This window comes from Sinocyclocheilus anshuiensis, unplaced genomic scaffold (genome assembly GCF_001515605.1).
Source record: "Sinocyclocheilus anshuiensis isolate Anshui unplaced genomic scaffold, SAMN03320099.WGS_v1.1 scaffold140, whole genome shotgun sequence".
NCBI lineage: Eukaryota > Metazoa > Chordata > Actinopteri > Cypriniformes > Cyprinidae > Sinocyclocheilus > Sinocyclocheilus anshuiensis.
The window spans coordinates 809,733-831,567 of record NW_015554147.1 but is presented as its reverse complement, the minus strand read 5'-3'; the positions used below and the strand labels follow the sequence as shown (position 1 = coordinate 831,567).

Genomic DNA, 21,835 nt, shown 5'->3' with positions numbered 1-21,835 from the left:
TATATATATATATAAATAAAATGTTCTCTCAGTAAAGCCCTTTGTAAACATTAGAAATGTTATAAAATGATATTTAAAAATCTATGATATTGTGAATAATATTCATTATTATAATTTAAAAACGTGTGTTAATTAGATGATCTTGTATGATTATGATCAAATATGAGAGGAGCTCATTGAAACAGCAGAAAACAGTCCTCATATAGCTCTGGGTGAGTGAGTGAGTGAGTGAGTGAGTGAGTGAGAGAGAGAGCGTGTGTATCACTCAAATGTGTGTACAGTGAGTTGAGTAATGAGAGCGAGAGCGGCTGTCTGTCTGAGCGCCTTCTGCTACCTCTACACTACGGGCTGGAATATGCAGACAGCGTCTCCAACAGCGGAGTCATGATCTGCCGTCTTCCCCGGGACTCGTCTTGCGCTCGGAGCCGAAGCGAAACAACATTTTGAAACATCTGATATTTAACCAGCGGCTTTACTTCGGGGCATCGCATTGGTCGCTTAACACAGCCGAGCAGGATCTTGCGCAGTGGCGGCGGACACTTCGGGTGATGTCGGCTGGCCGTCACTCTTGACATCGGCCTCCGCTCGCAGACACACGGCGGAATGGGGTAGGAAAGCTCCGCGCACACGCACCCACACAAGCTCGGCGTAGAATGCCGTGACAGCGCGGCACGTACTAAACGCCAAAGCATCAGACCGTCAGTTGGCTGCATGTATCGCGGCGCGTCTGTAGCGTAGCGCTCCGGCGCAGAACTCGCAGTCACAGCAGCAGCTGGAGGGGATCCTGGAGTTAGCCTCGCCTGCTAACTGCCTCTCTTCAATGTAATGGATGCTAATGAGCTGACGATAGGCTCGGAGTAACGTCGGGCCCGTCTCCATGTGACCGTAAAAAGACACGAAAAGCCAGGAAAGACTTGTAGATGCTGCTTAAGAGTGAGTTAGGGCGTTTTGATTGTCGTTTGAAGGTCTGGGTTGAGGGAAACGAGCTAGGCAGTTACAATGTCGCGACTGATTGGCAGAAAGAGGCAGGCACTTGAAGAATGTGGCCGCTGCTCACCATCACGTTCATGAAGGCAATGGAAAAAAGCGGTTGTTTGTAGTAATTCCATCAGCATTAAAGACGTGCTTTTTTTTTTTTTTTTACAAAAGTGTGCTGCAAACTGTCAGATCGTGCATACTGGACATTAGTTTTTCTTTGAATTTTGAATATTGTGCAAATGAGTGTTGTGCACAGGTACAGTGGCTCCACTTAAGCCACACTTGAATGTCTGAATGTCCTTGCATCACATAAAAAATATCAAACCAAGAGGCAGTTACTGTAAACAAAGATAGCAAAAGCACAATTTGTAAGCAAAACATTACAGGAAGTGTGTTTGGCATGTTTTACATGATAAAATACACGGTTTGATTGTCAAACATTAGTGGAACATGTTCTTAGTTAAATGGAAGGTTGTAATCATTTACTTAACCTCATGTCGTTCCAAACCTGTATGACTTGCTTTTTCCGTGGAACACAAAAGGTGAATTTTAGAGGAATGTACGGGTTGCTCCTTTTCGTGCAGTTACTATGAATGGGGATTAAAGCTTTCAAGCTTCAAAAAGGAGGCCAACAGATCAAAAAAGTGATTCAAATGATATTCCAAAGCCATATTACAGATTGTGTGAGGAACAGATCCAAAGAGAAAGGAAAACTTGAAATCACATCATATGACCCCTTTAAACTCCAATGAGCTGTTAACCTCTGTGATTGGATCATTGTCAATGAGTTAGTTGACATCAAGAACCATCATTCAAACTGGTTTTATGAAATGGATCAACATATTGATTGAAAAGATGATGATTTCATTCATGAACCATACATTTTCTTTAGTGAACGTGCCAAGGATAGCTTTATCCGTGTTTTTTTTTGTTGTTGTGATTTTGGCTCTTGACAGCCCTAGTTCTAATTCACATTCATTATATTGAAAAGAGTGGTCAGGACATGTTTCATGGAAGAAAGAAAGTCGTATGAGTTTCTAAACATTGCCAGAAATTGTATTTTTTGGGGGTTATTCTGCTGGGACACCTGTGTGAACTCGAGGGGAACTGACATTAATTTCCAGTGAAAAGTAATTGCAAAATGATTTAGTAAAGTGTAGTTCTAGTTTAAGAGAAAAGTCTAATTTGTTTGCAAACGCCACTTAATTATATATTTTGTATCTAATGGGGTGAAATTAAAATGTTTTTAAAGGGTCCAACTGCCTTTTGGTGTCACTGTACCATAATTAAACCTCAGTATATTATCACGTGATTGATTTATTGGAGAACCTACAAAAGCCTGATGACTTTGCAAAGGTGATGTAGTCATATTTATTCTGTCCGCAAGCTTTTTTAATGTTAGCATGACTTGGCATGACAACTAATGGTCTTGAAGGAATAATTCAACCATGGTCAACTTTGGAACACGATTAATTCTGCAGAATTGGATGGGGCCTGTCGAGCTCCAAACATGACACTATAAAACTAAGGCCCTGTTTACACTAGTGCGTTTTCGTTTTAAAACAGGGTTTTTTTTTTTAAACGATCCTCGTCTACACTTGCGTTTTCACTTCGTTTCAGAAATGTTCTCCGTCCACACTACACAACCGAAAACGCATGTCACGTGACTATTCATGCAGGTACAACGAGCATGATGTTATTGTTTACAAGGTCGTCAAGGATATGCAGAGCCAATGTGGGCAGCCACGCCATCGTTTTTAAAAGTCTCAGTTTTGGTCCGTTTATACTGAAACGCAACCCCGGAGTTTTCAAACTAAAACGGGGTCTGCAGCGTTTTCGAAAGTCTCTGTTTTTGAGGGTCAAAAACGCCGGAGTAGTGTAAACGACAGGCGTAACCGTAGCAAAAGTGTAAACACACTAGTGTAAACATAGCCTGTGCACTACATTCCAACTAAATTTCAATTACATTCCAATTCATAAGCTATATATGATAGCTTTGTCAGAAACTCGCGAACCTCAAAATAAGGCATATTAAAACCCTCATATACGTTCCTTGTGTGGAAATGAGTGCCTGAGACTTCTGTATAATATCTTATGTGTTATATGGAAGGAACATTCCTAAAAATAAAGGTTCCAAAAGGGTTTTTTCCCCCTCTCAGTGATACCATAGAAGAACCTTTTTTGACTCCCCAAAGATCCTTTCAGAGAGAAGTTCTTAAAAGAACCATTTGTTTCTTAGTATGAAGAACATTTTAATAATCTAAAGAAACTTTTTGCACTATAAAGAACATTTTGACCAATGGGAAGATTTTGTGGATGTTAAAGGTTCTTCAATGAGCTTTATTTTTTTAGAGTGAAGACACTCATGCAGGATTGGAACAGTGTGAGTTCATGAACAAACGGTCAGAAAAATATTCATTTTTTGGGGTTAAAATATTTCTTTAAATATTAAAATGGGATGTTTTGATGAGAAAAGTGCACTGTGGGTCTTGATTTAATCTATTGTGAATTGATTGGATTGTGAAACTGGGGGCTTGATGGCATCACATGAAAAGCTTAGTGGTTTCAGACAGGCAGAGAAGAATATATTTTTTTATTTTTAAATTTGAAATGTGCGCCACTGAATCAGGAATATGTATTAAGATAAAAATTGGCTTCATTGTTTATATTTGAATAAAAGTTTGCATCCCATTCAAACCCCTCACTGAAGGGTGCTACCCATGTTCCCCTAATTTTCTTTTTCCTGTCAGATCTCCAGGGCCTCAGTGACGGAAGCTGATTAAGTTAGTGGTGTGTGTGATAGAGGGAGAGATAGTGATACTATGAGCTGACCCCAGATCAGACAGAGCTGATGATCTTGCGGTTTCTCCTGATAGTTTTGGCACAGAGGTCTATTTAAATTAAACGCGTCTTTTCCCAAATTTTCCTCCATCATAAGAACCCGACAGACCGTCAGCAGTGTGAGCGGAGAGAGAGAATGTGTGAAGTGTATTCTGGCAGTGTTTGGCTGCTCTTTAGCCCACTGGCCACACAGGCCATTAGCTAGTGCTGTGAGCGTGATATCCTACCACGCTATTTTTAGAAGCTCACAGAGTTTGCAACTTGATCTGAATTGTCTTTGAGGATCAAGGCTCACAGCGTGCTCTGCCCCACATTGGCTCAACACCTCGTAGACATCAGCGAGTGTTTTAGTGCAAACTGCTCAAGGGATCTGGATTTAAAGTGATCTAGATTAATCTATAGTGTTAAAGCTCCAGTTATGACGTCACAGAGATGAAGGAAATGTGACGTCAATCGCAAATTGAGGTCATGGTGCTTTAGCTGTGAATGGCGAATGTGATGGTTTTGTTTAGAAAATTCGCCTTCCCATGTCTGACCCTTTACCATGTAGCCTTTGCATAGCCACACTGGAGGGAGAGTACCATACAGACATCATATTGCATTAGTAGGTGTTTACCCAACAAAATTTTGCTTTGAGACAAGACATCGGTCTTCATTTACAAATAATTGTACAGTTACATGACACCAATGTCATCTAATTAATTATGCAAAAACACATTTACATTTATCGTTCAGATTACAGACATTGTTCAGATTAGTACAAGTACAAGACAAGGGGATTAAGGAAATAGAAAGCAAAGGTTTTTTTTTTTTAGGATGCTGTCAAATGTTGACGAAAGAGACGAGTTTTCAGCTGTCGCTTGAAAATTGTCAGGGATTCAGCATTCCGGATGGGGGTGGGAAGATCGTTCCACCAGCCAGGAACGGTGAATGAAAATGTTCTGGAAATATAGGGCTGTCACGATTCCTCGATTCAATTTGAGTACTCATTTTAAAAGAATCCTGGATAGCATTTTGCCCGTGTCGAGTAAAGCCGGGCTCACACTGTGCGATTAAAAAAAAAAAAAAAGTCCTTTAGGATTGTACTTGTCAGACTGTACGAACATGATGATCATGTCACACTATGGGATCTCAGTTGTCATTAATGTCAGACTGTACGACAGTCAAGACGCGTTTAAAACGGGTGCGCGCAAGAAAACTTGTCCAGAGTTTTACCTTATCAACCCATACACGTTCAGTGACTGCGAGCTGCATTGCACGTGGGGCTGTAATGTTGGCTATCATTAAAAGTATATGAATGGCGGCAATACCGGCGTATTTATGCAGAATAGTGCAAGCAGCACTACACACCCACACGAAAACAGCAGCGCAACCGGTGTTTATCATAGCAAAGGCAATATATCAGATGAATTCCGTGAGCGGAGGACAGGAGCGCCGGAGTTTATGCGGTTAGAAGAAATCTCTAGCATTAATTCTGGAAAAACTGAGATAATTTGACATTCGTCGTAGGAGATGTCACACTGCAGGACTGTGCGCCAAAACTTCTGACACTGCCAGAAGTTCGTCGGAGGTCAAATTCGATCGCAATGGCCATTAATCGGCTGTCGGTGAACATGTCAAACTAATGATCAAAGACTACAGATTTTAGCCTAGGATTATAGGAATCTTTTAGGATTTTCAAAATTTGTCTCAGATGACCAAATCGTGGCCAAAATCGCACAGTGTGAGCCGGGCTTAACCCGCAAAATACCGGAAGTGGTGCATTCCAGGGACGAGAATCCACGAAACGCATTATTAGACTTTATTCCAAGGCTACAAGATATGTTACACCCATTTCATAATAAAGCATAATGCTATTGTGAATTCACAAACGCTACGATTCAATTAGATAAATATATGCGATGCATATATTACATGTGTGTAGGCTACGTACGTGCATCTCAGAGCGGCACCGTTCACAGTAAATGCTGCTCCACATAAACTGTTATCATTTACATGTTTGGAGCGTCTCAAACTCCGTCTCTGCATATTGTTGTGAGTTTGGGTTTATTATAACGTTCATCTGGGAACGCAACGTGCGCCATTTCATCAGATCTGTAAGCTAAATAATTTCTAAGCCTGCGCAAACACAGGAGAATACATCAGTATTCTCAATATGCTAACTGTTCATCGCGATTTCAAAATAAAAGTTTTAACCCTCGCTCTTTTACACGTTTTGATGTCCACATATTCAAGAAATTACAGTGGCTGTAGCATTTCTTTCATAAAGAAATGGCCAAATATTAAAGACTAAGTAGACATTTGAATGAAATGTTGCTTGTCAGACTGTACGAACATGATGATCATGTCACACTATGGGATCTCAGTTGTCATTAATGTCAGACTGTACGACAGTCAAGACGCGTTTAAAACGGGTGCGCGCAAGAAAACTTGTCCAGAGTTTTACCTTATCAACCCATACACGTTCAGTGACTGCGAGCTGCATTGCACGTGGGGCTGTAATGTTGGCTATCATTAAAAGTATATGAATGGCGGCAATACCGGCGTATTTATGCAGAATAGTGCAAGCAGCACTACACACCCACACGAAAACAGCAGCGCAACCGGTGTTTATCATAGCAAAGGCAATATATCAGATGAATTCCGTGAGCGGAGGACAGGAGCGCCGGAGTTTATGCGGTTAGAAGAAATCTCTAGCATTAATTCTGGAAAAACTGAGATAATTTGACATTCGTCGTAGGAGATGTCACACTGCAGGACTGTGCGCCAAAACTTCTGACACTGCCAGAAGTTCGTCGGAGGTCAAATTCGATCGCAATGGCCATTAATCGGCTGTCGGTGAACATGTCAAACTAATGATCAAAGACTATAGATTTTAGCCTAGGATTATAGGAATCTTTTAGGATTTTCAAAATTTGTCTCAGATGACCAAATCGTGGCCAAAATCGCACAGTGTGAGCCGGGCTTAACCCGCAAAATACCGGAAGTGGTGCATTCCAGGGACGAGAATCCACGAAACGCATTATTAGACTTTATTCCAAGGCTACAAGATATGTTACACCCATTTCATAATAAAGCATAATGCTATTGTGAATTCACAAACGCTACGATTCAATTAGATAAATATATGCGATGCATATATTACATGTGTGTAGGCTACGTACGTGCATCTCAGAGCGGCACCGTTCACAGTAAATGCTGCTCCACATAAACTGTTATCATTTACATGTTTGGAGCGTCTCAAACTCCGTCTCTGCATATTGTTGTGAGTTTGGGTTTATTATAACGTTCATCTGGGAACGCAACGTGCGCCATTTCATCAGATCTGTAAGCTAAATAATTTCTAAGCCTGCGCAAACACAGGAGAATACATCAGTATTCTCAATATGCTAACTGTTCATCGCGATTTCAAAATAAAAGTTTTAACCCTCGCTCTTTTACACGTTTTGATGTCCACATATTCAAGAAATTACAGTGGCTGTAGCATTTCTTTCATAAAGAAATGGCCAAATATTAAAGACTAAGTAGACATTTGAATGAAATGTTTAGTCAATATTAAACAAGGATTAGATTGCGCAGTAAAGTGTAAAAAAATCGTTAGGCCGTTAGCGCCTCTGCAGGCATTTGTTATAATGCGTAATGCGTTAGCTCTATTGTTTATAATTCATTATGTATTTCACCAGTTTTGTTCAATAAAACCATATGATTACTTGCTTGAGAAGGCAGCAGAAAGAAAATATCTGACTATGCTAATGAATTAACTGGCTTTAATCATTTCTATACTTTCACAATAAGCTCGAAAGAAAACATAAGTTGAGTCATTTTAAACATTTTATTATATATAATAAAATGTTTAAAATGACTCAACTTATGTTTTCTTTCGAGCTTATTGTGAAAGTATAGAAATGATTAAAGCCAGTTAATTCATTAGCATAGTCAGATATTTTCTTTCTGCTGCCTTCTCAAACGTCTGCTGCAGCAGCAGTGCTTATTCCTGCCTTGTAAATGCATTTAAATTAATTATATTTTTGATAATGACATCTCTTAAGCAAGGCGCACACTGTGCGATTTATTATTGTCCTTTATGATTGTTGCTTGTTAGACTGTATGAACATGATCCTCATGTCACACTGAAGGATCTCAGCTGTCCTTAATGTCAGATTGACCGTCAAGACCCATAAAAACAGACCTGCGCAGTGCGAGAAACATCAACCCATGACGCCTTCGGTGAAGGTGAGCTGCATCACTCGCAGGAATGAAATGGTGGCTAACGGTGCGTGTCCACTGGCGCTTTTCAGTTTATTCCTATGTTTTTGGAAATTTTTGAATTAATTTCTAGAAGTTAAGCTTCATGCGTGAGCGTGAACCTCAGCTTCTATAAATTAATTAAAAACGCTCACTTTGCTCTGCTTCAGTGGACAAGCATTGTAACAATGAAATATCCAGCATTCATTTTGATCATGTCTTGTCTTGAAATGAAGACAATTAGATGTTCGTCGTAGGAGAACTCACACTACAAGACTGTGCACCAAATGTTCTGACACTGCCAGAATTTTGTCTGAGGTCAAATTTGATCATAACGGTCAATAATCGTCTGTCGGTGAACATGTCAAACTAATGATCAAAGACTACAGATTTTAGCCTAGGATTATAGGAATCTTTTAGGATTTTCAAAATTTGTCTCAGATGACCAAATCGTGGCCAAAATCGCACAGTGTGAGCCGGGCTTAACCCGCAAAATACCGGAAGTGGTGCATTCCAGGGACGAGAATCCACGAAACGCATTATTAGACTTTATTCCAAGGCTACAAGATATGTTACACCCATTTCATAATAAAGCATAATGCTATTGTGAATTCACAAACGCTACGATTCAATTAGATAAATATATGCGATGCATATATTACATGTGTGTAGGCTACGTACGTGCATCTCAGAGCGGCACCGTTCACAGTAAATGCTGCTCCACATAAACTGTTATCATTTACATGTTTGGAGCGTCTCAAACTCCGTCTCTGCATATTGTTGTGAGTTTGGGTTTATTATAACGTTCATCTGGGAACGCAACGTGCGCCATTTCATCAGATCTGTAAGCTAAATAATTTCTAAGCCTGCGCAAACACAGGAGAATACATCAGTATTCTCAATATGCTAACTGTTCATCGCGATTTCAAAATAAAAGTTTTAACCCTCGCTCTTTTACACGTTTTGATGTCCACATATTCAAGAAATTACAGTGGCTGTAGCATTTCTTTCATAAAGAAATGGCCAAATATTAAAGACTAAGTAGACATTTGAATGAAATGTTTAGTCAATATTAAACAAGGATTAGATTGCGCAGTAAAGTGTAAAAAAATCGTTAGGCCGTTAGCGCCTCTGCAGGCATTTGTTATAATGCGTAATGCGTTAGCTCTATTGTTTATAATTCATTATGTATTTCACCAGTTTTGTTCAATAAAACCATATGATTACTTGCTTTTGATACTTTATTTGAATTAATTATTATTGCCTCATTGCTATTATATATGTATTTTAAGTAATTTTAAAGGCTATTGTTCGCTTAGATCTATTTTTATTACCATAAAAAAGTATAATTATCCAATTACTCGATTAATCGTCAGAATAATCGACCGTTTACTCGATTACCAAACTAATTGTTAGTGACAGCCCTACTTGAAAGTGATTTTGTGCCTCTCCGTGATGGTACCACGTGGCGTCGCTCACTTGTAGGCTTCAGGAGGGGATGTAGATTCATAAGAGTGAGTGGAAGTAGGAGGGTGCTGAGCCTGTGGCTGCTCTATATACAAGCATCAATGCCTTGAACTTGATGCGAGCCGCAACCGGTAATCAGTGAAGGGAGATGAAGAGAGGTGTGATGTGGGCACTTTTGGGCTCGTTGAAGATCAGTCGTGCAGCTGCATTCTGAATCATTTGAAGAGGTTTGATTGCGAATTAAGAAAGTCCAACCAGAAGAGCATTGCTGTAGTCCAGCCTAGAAATGACAAGGGCCTGGACAAGAAGATAAATACAGTTCCTATGAACAGTGACATGCATAAACTTGTTCCCTGATGCACATTTTTCATTTCTGAATTGAAATTAATTTGTGGTAATTTTTGAGAGCATAAAGTCAAAAATGCCAGGGTGGTACAACTGTCCTTATATCATACTAAGAAAACATTTTTTTTGTTACAAAAATCTAATTCTAGAAAAGAAAACCTTAGTAGTATTGTGATTTTATATATATATATATGGTGAACGAGAATGTTCTGGAAAGTGATTTTGAGCCTCTCTGTGATGGTACCACGAGGTGTCGCTCACTAGCGGATCTCAGACTTCTGAAGGGGATGTAGATTCGTAGTAGTGAGTGGAAGTAGGCGGGTGCTGAGTCTGTGGCTGTTCTATATGCAAGCATCAATGTCTCGAACTTGATTCGAGCCGCGACCGGCAGCCAGTGCAAGGAGATAAAGAGAGGTGTAACATGGGCTCTTTTGGGATCGTTGAAGACCAGTCGTGCTGCTGCATTCTGAATCATTTGTGTAGAGTTGATTGTGCTTGACTTGGAAGTCCAGCCAGAAAAGCATTGCTGTAGTCCAGCCTAGAAATGACAAGGGCCTGGACAAGAAGATAAATACAGTTCCTATGAACAGTGACATGCATAAACTTGTTCCCTGATGCACATTTTTCATTTCTGAATTGAAATTAATTTGTGGTAATTTTTGAGAGCATAAAGTCAAAAATGCCAGGGTGGTACAACTGTCCTTATATCATACTAAGAAAACATTTTTTTTGTTACAAAAATCTAATTCTAGAAAAGAAAACCTTAGTAGTATTGTGATTTTATATATATATATATATATATATATATATTGTTGAGATTCTTTCGGACTTTTTTTTATAGATACAGTGAGAGATGAATGTGGAAATCATTGGGGGGAAAGCAGGAAGTGAGATCATTGAATGACACCAGCTGAATACGAACTGAGCATCGCGACTGCTAGACCGGGGCGTTGGAACAACCCGAAAAGATGGGAAGATATGTTAGAAATCTGACAAGCTTCTCTTCACTAGTATGACACAGATGTAAATGTCTGGTTGTCTTGATTACTCATACGAGAAATTTCAGAAAGCTCAGTCACTCAACATTTTTGTAAAACATTGAATAATTTAATTCTAAAAGTTATAATTGGACCTCAAAATGCATTACAAAATGTCCATTATAATTTATTGTGACATTCGGCTTAACTCATTTGTTGCAGACATTTTTTTTAATAGGTAAGTGTTAATAGTGTGATTACCGTGTACCACATACACATTCATTCATCGATGTTAATGAATGAGTCAATGGATTACACTTCTCAGTCTGTATGGATTTCCTTTGTGATCGCTTTGTGAACTTTGGGTTGCATGAACTCTCAATGAATGGATAGAAAATAGGTTTCAGTAAAAATATCTTCATTTGGGTTTTGAAGAAGAACTTTACGCACCCTCAGACCATCCATGGTGAAATGTTGGTGAGTTTGTTTCTTCATCAGAACAGATTTGGAGAAATTTAGCATTACATCACTTGCTCACCTCTGCAGTGAATGGGTGCCGTCAGAATGAGAGTCCAAACAGCTTCTAAAAACATCACAATAATCCACAAGTATTTCTGACATGTTAGTTTACAGCTGTTTTGGACTTGATCTGTGCATATTTCTCTCTTTATTCAGACAAGACGACTTTTCAAATCAATGTTATGTATAGAGCCGGAAATGTGAAGTTCTCACTTCAAAACATGCAGCTTTTCTCTTCACAAGATGTTAATTGGTGAACTGAAGTCATGCCAATAACTTGTGGATTATTGTGATGTATTTAGCAGCTGGTTTGTAGCAATACTCTATATATATATATATATATATATATATGAGTATTGCTACAACTGGTTAGCATAAAAAATATGAATGAAAAATTTAATTACGATACTAAAGACATGATCTGACTTGGATGTAAGCTTTAAAAATACATAAAACAAATAAATTCATAGCAATTTAAATAAATTCATAAAAAAATAACATTTCAGAAAGATGAAGAAGAAAACATAGCTAGAAGCTGGAGTAGCCCTGGGCCTTACTGAAAATAGAAATAGGGCTTCCATCCATGAATGGGCTAAAGTCTAGCTCCATCGATTATAATGGGGACCGTCAAGTTTTGTGAAGTCTGCATGCGTCTGGGTTAGACACGTCTAGGTTGCCGACCTGTGCCCTATTCTAATAATGCTTAATATCCTCCGCTGCAGAACCAGAACGGACCTCTTCAGGCTGGCATGTGCAAACATTTCACAGCCTAACATATGGCCTCTCACCTGAGACCGTGTGATGCCACATTTCAGATCACCTCTGCTAAGGGACAGCGTTTGTCCCTGTGCCACCATCTGCTTTCATGTTGTTTAAAGAGTAGTGCATCCTCTCAGGCACACAGACAGGCGTCCAGGGAAGGCATATTCACATCGGGAATATTAAAAACAAGAACCACCGCAGGACTATGTTATGTCATAGAACTATGAACGCACCACCTCAGTATCACCTCATCATAAAAACAACGATAGCATGGCGAACAATGTAATCCATCTTATCACAGGTCAGGCAAGAGGAAGGTGAAATGTTTCATCAATTGTATATCTGTGTTTTGGGTCTATTAAAGGCCGTTTGTAGTGCGTTGGAAGGACAGTAAAATCCGATGTTTGGAACAAAGTGTTTCTTATCTTGGTTAGGTGATCTGAGCTTCCAGATGAGTTACAAGTCGCAGCGCTAAGGTGAGCTATGAAAGAATAATGTGATATCGAGAAGCTTTCAGCGCGCCGAACACAACAGCACCTAGCTGTGAGACTCAGAACACTCCACAGTCAACACAAGCCTTTTTTTTTTTTTTTTTTTTTTTTTTTTTACAGGTCACTGCTTTATTTTTACTAGTCCACTAGTACAGGTTACCTTAAACACAAACCTTTTTTTTTTTTTTTTTTTTACTTTAGGACAAACTCTTTGGCTGGATCGAGCTAGAACTTTGCCCTACATTTAAGGTGGAATGGAAATTATTCTGTGTTTGTACAAGATTCCTGTTGAGTTTGTTCCTCCAGTGCTGCAATTGGCTGGATGGCAGAGTGTGTATACACTGGCTTAAATATTTAGCTTTACGCACCAATGATGAAGTGCGATTTTTCTCATAAGAGAAAATGTACTGTATTCTTTCCCCTGTAATGATGATTGTTGATTTTAGATTTATTAAGACCTGGAATTGTGGAATGGTTAAAAGTCTTACCCCCGGTTTCACAGACAAGGCTTAAGCCTGTTTTAACTGAAAGAAACTCGCACCGACTGATCTTCAAATATGTCAGTGCCATTGTTTTGTCTCAAGATGTACAGGAGTATTGTTATTTCCTAAAGGCACGTTTATAAAAGATACTTACATTTCCTAATTGAACTATGGCCTAATCTTGGCTTAACCTAAGCCCTGTCTGTGAAACCAGGCCATAGTGTGTGCCATGCAAAATTAGGGTAGGACTTTAACTTTTGACCATTCAGCCCTTTCAAATGTCAAATTTGTTGTAATCACTGACATTACATTTTTTTTTTCCCTTCAGATCTGTTAATTTATTTCAGAAATACATTCAAAATTAAATTCAAACTCTTAGTGACTTGAATACACCTCTTTTATGATAAAAAAAATATATGTTTAATGGCTGATTTATTGATTTTTTCAGGCATAAACTGTCTGATAACTTAATGAATAAAAAAAGCCTTGTTAAAATATTATAAATATTTGAAAAAACAATTGTTTGCCCAGGAAAAATTATGTGGTACAACTAATGTGCAGAAATGATGCAGGAAAAAAGCATAACACAGGAAATTATGTCTCTTAAAATAGATAATTTGACCTTTTATGTTGTAAAATATCATGTAGTGTGACTCCCCAAAATGTAATTATATGAGCTCTTCCCTGTCTTTACAGAGAGAGAATGAAATAGAGAAAGAGACTGCAGAGCTCACCGAGGGACTGTAGCCTCAGTCATGCACACACTGCTGTTCTGTGGCCATGACAATCTGTTTATGCTGTATGTACTGCCCGCCCTCTCTCTCTCTCTCTCTCTCTCTCTCTCGGTTCTCTTGGGGGTCACATGGTATGTGATCCAAGAAACTCTGTTCTACGATGTGATCATTCTATATACACCCAAACCAATGCATTAATGTTTACCTCATAACCTTTGTAGTCATTTTTCTAAATAGATCCTTACCAGGCCAACACAGCAACACTGGCTGGCCAGGAACTGTTTGCTTTAGTAAAAGGGAATCACAAAATGACATACTTTACACAGCTATAGACCTTATGTAGCTCTGTCCCTTTACAGCGTTGCGCTCGTTGTCTTCCATCAACCGTTTTCATTTCCACGGCGTGAAGGTAAGGTCGTACGAATTTATGAATGAACCACTCGTATTAAAACCTTCCTGGTCTACTGACATTTGTTATGACATCTGCTTCGAACATCGCAATGATAACTTTCGTTAACTCTACAATAAGTAAATCCACTTCCCCAGCTAATTACTCTTCAACAGTGATGCTGTAGAGCTACTGCAAAAACAATAGGACAACATTCTAAAGATGACTGCGCACTTGCTTCTCTGACGCATAAGGTCTATAAAACTAGGCATGTTTTCCACACTGTTTTTCACTAAATGAACAAAATGACTAATTATGTAACATTTTAATTTATATGCACTAATATACATACATAAAACATCAGTATTACATAGTAATTACAGTATTAAAATCACACGGGAACTTCTGTGTTTATTTCAAAATCTATCAGTGTTATCAGCAAAGTCATTGCAAATATAATATCAATATTTCTTTCGCCCTATTAGCAGACTGTCTTTTCTTGTTACGTAATGAACACAAACATATTTGATGACTTAATGCACACATACACTTAGAAAAGGACACGGTTCACACAATCACATAAATATCATGGAGTTTTAAAGTGGTGTTTTGCAGGCATGGAAAAGTGATCTATCTTTCTTTAATGAACATACAATACTTGCCTAAAAATTATTTGGCTAAATAATGCTAAAATGTGTGTGTGCAAAAATTGTTTGCAGGTCATAGGGATGTCCGATTTGTGAATGAATCAGTCTTTTCTGTCAGTTCTTTTTCAACGAATTAGTCATACAGGTTCACAAGTGAATTACAATGATTCGTTGGAATTTATGATTGAGAATTTGAATAATTAAACAAAATCCTAAAAAAATTCAAAATTACAAAAAATACAAATTCTTGTTGTTTCAAACCTATATACATTTTTCTTCTTTTCTGAGAAACACTAAAGCAGTTTTTTTTAATCTTCATGCAGCTCTTTAATACAAAACGGTTCACAGTGACCACAACTGTATATTGCAACTCTATACTCTACGCTATAAAAGAGGTGCATATGAAATCAAATATGGTACAGTTAGATGTGTTTTGCCAGCAAAAAAAAAAAAAAAAGCATACAGGTTTGGCTAGGGCTGGGCGATATAGCTAAAAAATTTATCAACTATATAATGTTTCATATCGTTCGGTATCGATAATTATTGACATTTTTTATAACCTTTTTTAAAACAAAAAGCAATAGAAAAAAATGTTTAAATTTAAAGACCGTATTTATAATTAACACAATTAATTGAGACAAACAACAAATATTTTTTGTTTTAACAATCAAACACAATAAAAATGAAACAAATATCTAATTTCTAATGTTCTATATGCAAATTCGTGACGTGTTTTCTAAAAGTTTAAACTGTTTTAACTCTGCATGGCTTTCTATACATCTCTTCTCTGAAACGCGAGTGCAGCAGTCATATTTGTCCGTCAAAAAATGCGCTGAATATGCGTTCTGTGTGAATGGCTTGGTTTCGGTTTTAACCCATTCAAGATCTTCTCCGCACTGAGCTTCTATATTTCTCTAATATTTTGAATGAATAACGCAGCAGCGGCGCATCTCGTGGGCTAGACTAACAAAACATTAAAATGCAACAACGTCACTTACATCATCACCGCATCTCGCGTGCCACGGATGACACTCCCTGACGCACTCCTAACATTGCAAATGTTTATTTTAAATTCGACTAATATTGATTCTTTATTCACAATCTCCTCATCACAGGCAGGCGCAGCACTCAATTCAGCATGTGTTTGTGTGTGCTGTCTGCATCACTCATAGTACGTGCCTATATCGTGCTCTATATCGAACATTTTTTCTATCGATATTGAAGAAGGTGTACCGTCGATAAATATCGATACTGTTTTATCGCCCAGGCCTAGGTTTGGCATGACCTGAGGGTGGGTAAACGATAACAGAATTTTTATTTTTGAGTGAACTATTCCTTTAACAGTTTCTCAGGCTGGATCTGTGAGGGTGTTTATATTGGCTTCTTTGCCTTTGATTGCTTCACTCCTCCTTCCTTGTTTCCCTTCTTCAGACAGCTGCAGTCTGTCCTCCCTTCTTCTTAAATAAACAGTATTCTTTCACTTTGTTGTGGCATTGTTTCTTGGCACAGGGGCATGGGCAGTGTTTTCAAACAAGCCCGGCTGCGAGATAATTTCCCCCTGACTGCGTCCGTTCTCTGTCTCTCTGTTTGTTGTTGTGTCATCATCATCCAGCGTTCTTCACTCTTTTCTCACACTGCTTTCATTTGCCAAGACTCATGTCATGCGTAGTTGCCACAGCAACCCGCCTAAACCCCCAACAGGCTGATTTTTTGGCTTTCACCTGTGCGAAGTCCCACAATGCACTGCACATAGAACAAGTCGTCTACAATGCACCAAAGAACACTTCTTAAGTTATACAAATTAATCTCTGAAGTGTCTATTAGATCTCCTTTCTCTTTTTTGTTTTGCAAGTGCCAATGATGTTTATTACAACATGATTACGATTAGTTTGCATTTGCAAATATCCTGGCATGAGGCGCATGTATCCAACTGATTCTGAGAAACTGGAAGAGAAGCTTTGGGTAATTATAGATAATTACCAAATTGGCTTTTGAGAAAAGTAATCACCTGACGCTGAAAACGAAGTTTGAAAGTGATTATAATTTGTCGCGAGTTGTTGTTGATTGTTATTTATCAAAGTTGTTCAGCAGGGTGTCTCGGATGTTCAGTACACACTCCTGAGTCTCCTCAAAAGCCAGAAACATCCTTTACACAAGTATGCAAATGCAGATGTGACTCTTTGTGTTTGGTAAATGTATTGCAGGTACCGTTTTCTGAAGTAGATTTATAGTATCTGTCTTACTTCCTCTGTAATTCTTAAAAGGAATAGTTCACCTGAAAATGAAAATTTGCTCACCCTCAGGCCATTCAAGATGTAGACGAGTTTGTTTGTGTTGACGGAAAAGATTTGGAGAAATTTAGCACTATATCACTTGCTCACCAATAGATCCTCTGGAGTGAATGGGTGCCGTCAGAATGAGAGTCCAAACAGCTGATAAAAACATCACAATAATCCACAAGTAATCCACACGACTCTGTCAATTAATGTCTTGTAAAGCAAAAGTCTGCATGTTCATAATAAACAAATTGGTAACACTTTACTTGAAGGGGTGTGCATAAGACTGACATGACACCTTCATATTCATGACATGTGTTTTATGCATGTTTATGACAACTGTCATTAAGTGTCATTCGCTCAGTTATGTCATTTTTAATGCAAATATGACATTATTTGACCTAACCCTAACCTACCCCTACCCTTACCCCTAACCATAGCCCATAACAAAGACGTCTCAAACAATGTCATCTTTGCATTAAAAATTACATAACTGAGTGAATGACACTTAATGACAGTTGTCATAAACATGCATAAAAAACCTTCATATTCATGACGTGTCATGTCATGATTATGTAGGTGTCATGTCATGATTATGAAGGTGTCATGTCAGTCTTATGCACACCCCTTCAAGTAAAGTGTAACCAACAAATCCATCATTAAGAAATGTTATCATCAAACTGTTCCTTCTGGCTAAAATACGAGTCCTCTATCCATAATACTGCTTTATCCAGTGAAAAGTCCTCTCATCTGAATCGGGACAGAAATATGCACAGATCAGTCACAGTTCAATCAGTGGATTTTGATGTGAGAGGACAGTGGATGGACTTTTTCACCATGCAGGTAACATTATTATGGATTATGAAGTGGTATTTTGGACAGAAGCGACAATTTAAAGTTAATGCCTTGATGGATTTGTTTCTTAAAAACGTACAGCTTTTCTCTTCACATGATGTTAATTGATGGACTGGTGTCGTGTGGATTACTGTGATGTTTTTATCAGCTGTTTTGACTCTTATTCTGACGGCACCCATTCACTTCAGATACTATATTGGTGAGCAAGTGATATAGTCCTAAATTTCTCCAAATGTTCATTTTTGGGTGAACTATTTATTTAATTTAACTGGGTGCGCTATGTTGCTGAAAAGTTTTGATATTTTCTATGCGAGACGTCATGTTTGTTCATGGTTGTGATGTCACAAGATCTTAGTTTAAATCAATAGTTCTTTTGTATTGGCAAGAAACTTTGGTAACACTTTATTTCGATAGTCCACTTTAGACATTCTACTAACAGTAAGTAACTTTGCAACTACATGTCAATTAGCAGTCATTAGAGTATTAGTAGACTGTCTGCTTAATATCTTCTAACACTTTATTTTGATGGGTCCACAATATACAACATACTGACTATCAGAAACTTTGCAAGTATATGTCAACTTATTCTACTAACCCTAAACCTACCCTAACAGTCTACTCTGAGAATTAGTTGACATGTAGTTGACATGTAGTTACAAAGTTACTTGTAGTTAGTAGAATGTCTAAAGTGGACTATCAAAATAAAGTGTAACCAAAACTTTTGAGAGTATGTCTATGGTCCATCAAGCTCCTTTATTTCAAAAGAATAAGGAAAACAGTTTCAAGAGAATTGCCATTTTAATGTGCATCTATTCACATTCAGAAATGTGGTTCTAAAGACTGTGACAGACTTTTCTTCCCATAATTTATATACAATTTTATTTAGTTTTTTTAATCCTTGACCATGAATAATTGGACAAGTCACAGGAATTCATTGGTCAAAAAACATCTGTATCATCAATTCCATTTCAGCAAAAATCATGTAGATTAGATTTTTCGGATGCCATTCTGTGACGACATCAGTGAGGCTTCGGACAGTGAAATATTCAGAAGAAAATTAGATCAGTGTGAATGAGCGATTTCTTGATGCATGCAGCCTGCAGTTGGCATCCTAAAGTCTCAGCACTCCCAAAATGCACCAAGCTTCTCCTGGAGGATGGGAGAAAAGGGTCCGGTCTGGGTAATTTCTGATTTCTGATCAAGTCACACACGCTCTCATCTGCAGTCTTACCGTGTCCCTGTAGCTGCTGTCTTGCACATATGACGGTTGCACTCTTGTAACCTTTTGTACTACTCAAAACTGCACTGCACTCACTCCCACGACGACAGGCGACTGAAAAACAAATGGCCTGTTGCAGCAGAGGAACAATGGACTGACTGAAGATGGAAGGCACACAGCTGGACAGAGAGAGAGAGACTGAGAGAGAAAATTACTAGATACAGACACTGACAGTGGGAAGTTTCTAGGTAAACCCACTATTGTGATGAAAACAGCATTTTACAATCGAACCCTTTTTTACTAAATGCCCGACTGGGAATGTTCAGTTTACTCATCTGCTAGTTATTCAACATTAATTTGAAGGCCTACGTGCACAAAAGTGTTTATTAGATCTGTAATGTTCAAACATGATTCAGCAGGAAAGAGATTTATGTGACCTACTGACCTCTAATACCTCTTTACCTAAGCAGCCAGTATGTGAAACTAAAGGCTATTATTCATCAAATATTTTAATTTAATCATTTTTACATCTGATCTGTGTCTGCATGGCACAACACATCCTACCTGCAGATGATGATAGACTGTTTAATCCAGAGATTCTTTTGAAAATGCACTCAATCCAGTAAGCTGCCCCCGTTTAGTGTCTGACATGCTGCAAACCGCCTGCAAATCGCACAGCCAAGCAAGGCTTTGTCCTGCCTTCAGTCTTTCTGGAATGGGCGAAATATGTGGAATCTTATCCCCATTGGGCCCTAAAGCATTTCCAATGGCTGTTTTATTGGGAAATAGGATTTTACACAACAATAAATGGCAACAGAGTACATAAAGTTCCTCTGCCAATCCAAAGTGCAAATATCTTTCTTATTTTAGATAATGCTGAAAATGTTCTGTTGATTCCTCATTTCGTTTCTTATCGCAAACACTAAACAACACATTAGCAATTATTGCAACATGAAAATTTGGTACCGTCAGTGGTTCACCAAACTTGTTTAAATGATTCATTCACTTAAAGGAGACATATTATGCCCCTTTTTACAATATATAATATAAGTCTCTGGTGTCCCCAGAATGTGTCTGTGAAGTTTCAGCTCAAAATACTCCACAGATCAATTATTATATCTTTTTGAAAATGCCTATTTTGAGTGGAAGCAGAAACACGCTGTTTTTCGGGCCTGTCTCTTTAAATGCAAACGAGCTGCTGCTCCCCGCCCCCTTTTCCAGAATAGAACTGCGCCATTACAGCTCGTACATGCTAAAAACATCTGTTATGGTTCTGATTATCATGTTTATCGTGCTGAAATCATGCGTTTTAAACCATATGAGTTTAAACTTCTGATACATGGTTTTCTGAGAGCACACATCCGAAGCACACAGACAGAAAGCAGCTGTCACAGCATGTGAGTATTAAACTAAGTTCTCATTCACACACAAGTTTACGTTAAAAACACAAGTTACAAAAAACAGTCGGTTATGTCTGTGAAGGTAATCAGCTGGGAAATAAATCGCATGTTTATTTTAGATCTGTGTGGCAGCAGCACTATATCCCTGTTGAAAAAACCAGCATATGCTGTTTTTTTCAACAGGGTATACAGTAAATAAATCAACAAATGCACTGCTCTCTTGTCTCCTCTGAGGCTGGGACTCTAAATAGTGTTCTGTGCTCGTCTGTGCAGCCAAAGACAGAACAATTCGCATGTTTTACTAAAACTTTCGCCATGGCATTAGAGCTGGTACACCGTTATCGCTTGTGAACACACAATGAAGGCGCAGTGGGTGGAAACCTACAGATTAAGGGGCGGTAATATTATAATGAGATCCGTTTGCCAGGTCACCAAGGGAGCGAAATCAGACGCGCTCGTTTTTTTTCAGACGCTTGCAGAAAAAGGCTTACCAAAACAAAGTTACTGGGTTAATCTTTTTCATGTTTCCTTGGTGGGTAGATGCACCAGGGACCTGATTATAGCACTTAAAACCTGGAAAAGTCAGCTTTTCATGATATGTCACCTTTAATGATTCATTCATTCACACATTTTATTTTATTATTTTATTTAAATTTTTAATTTTTTTTTGCCTTTGCCTTTTTATTTACATGAAATAAAGACTAATCTGAAACTAACATTCCATTGTTGAATCTAACTGAAACTGAACTGATTTTACAGTACATTTTATATTAAAATACATAACAAATAAAAACAAAAGCAAAAAATTAACCCTAGGCCCACCCTCAAGTCTCTATGGTATTTTGGTTCCTAAATATGCTACGCCAATTTCTTTGTCCCTTACAAAAAATGCAAGTCCAATCTTTCTTTCAACAGACTGTATGATTACGAAGTTTAATACTTAGAGTTCAGCATTTGACGAACCCCAAACCCTGAGTATGAGCAATAGTAATTGTAATGCTCGCCTCAGCAAGCCCTGCCAACAAGTCCTTTGTGTATCATTTATAGAGCTGTCAAACATAATTGATGCTCAGTCAAATGTCAAATGCGATCCTACAGGCAGCACGAATAATGGGTTTGAACATGGTTTAATACGTGTTTAATGGCTCCCTCTTCACACACTTCATTAGGGAATGAGCGGAACACATACCGAGACAGAAATAGAGAGTG

The 21,835-nt window shown here is 38.3% G+C and overlaps 1 protein-coding gene across 1 annotated transcript in view; it reads left to right on the top strand.

Moving 5' to 3' along the window:
- The first annotated feature begins 214 nt into the window (after positions 1-214).
- LOC107670619 (B-cell CLL/lymphoma 9-like protein) overlaps positions 215-21,835 on the top strand; it is a 58,099-nt gene continuing 36,478 nt past the window's right edge. The window contains exon 1 of the mRNA XM_016463265.1: positions 215-608. The gene's annotated coding sequence lies outside the window, so the exon portion shown is untranslated. The remainder of the gene's footprint in view (positions 609-21,835) is intronic.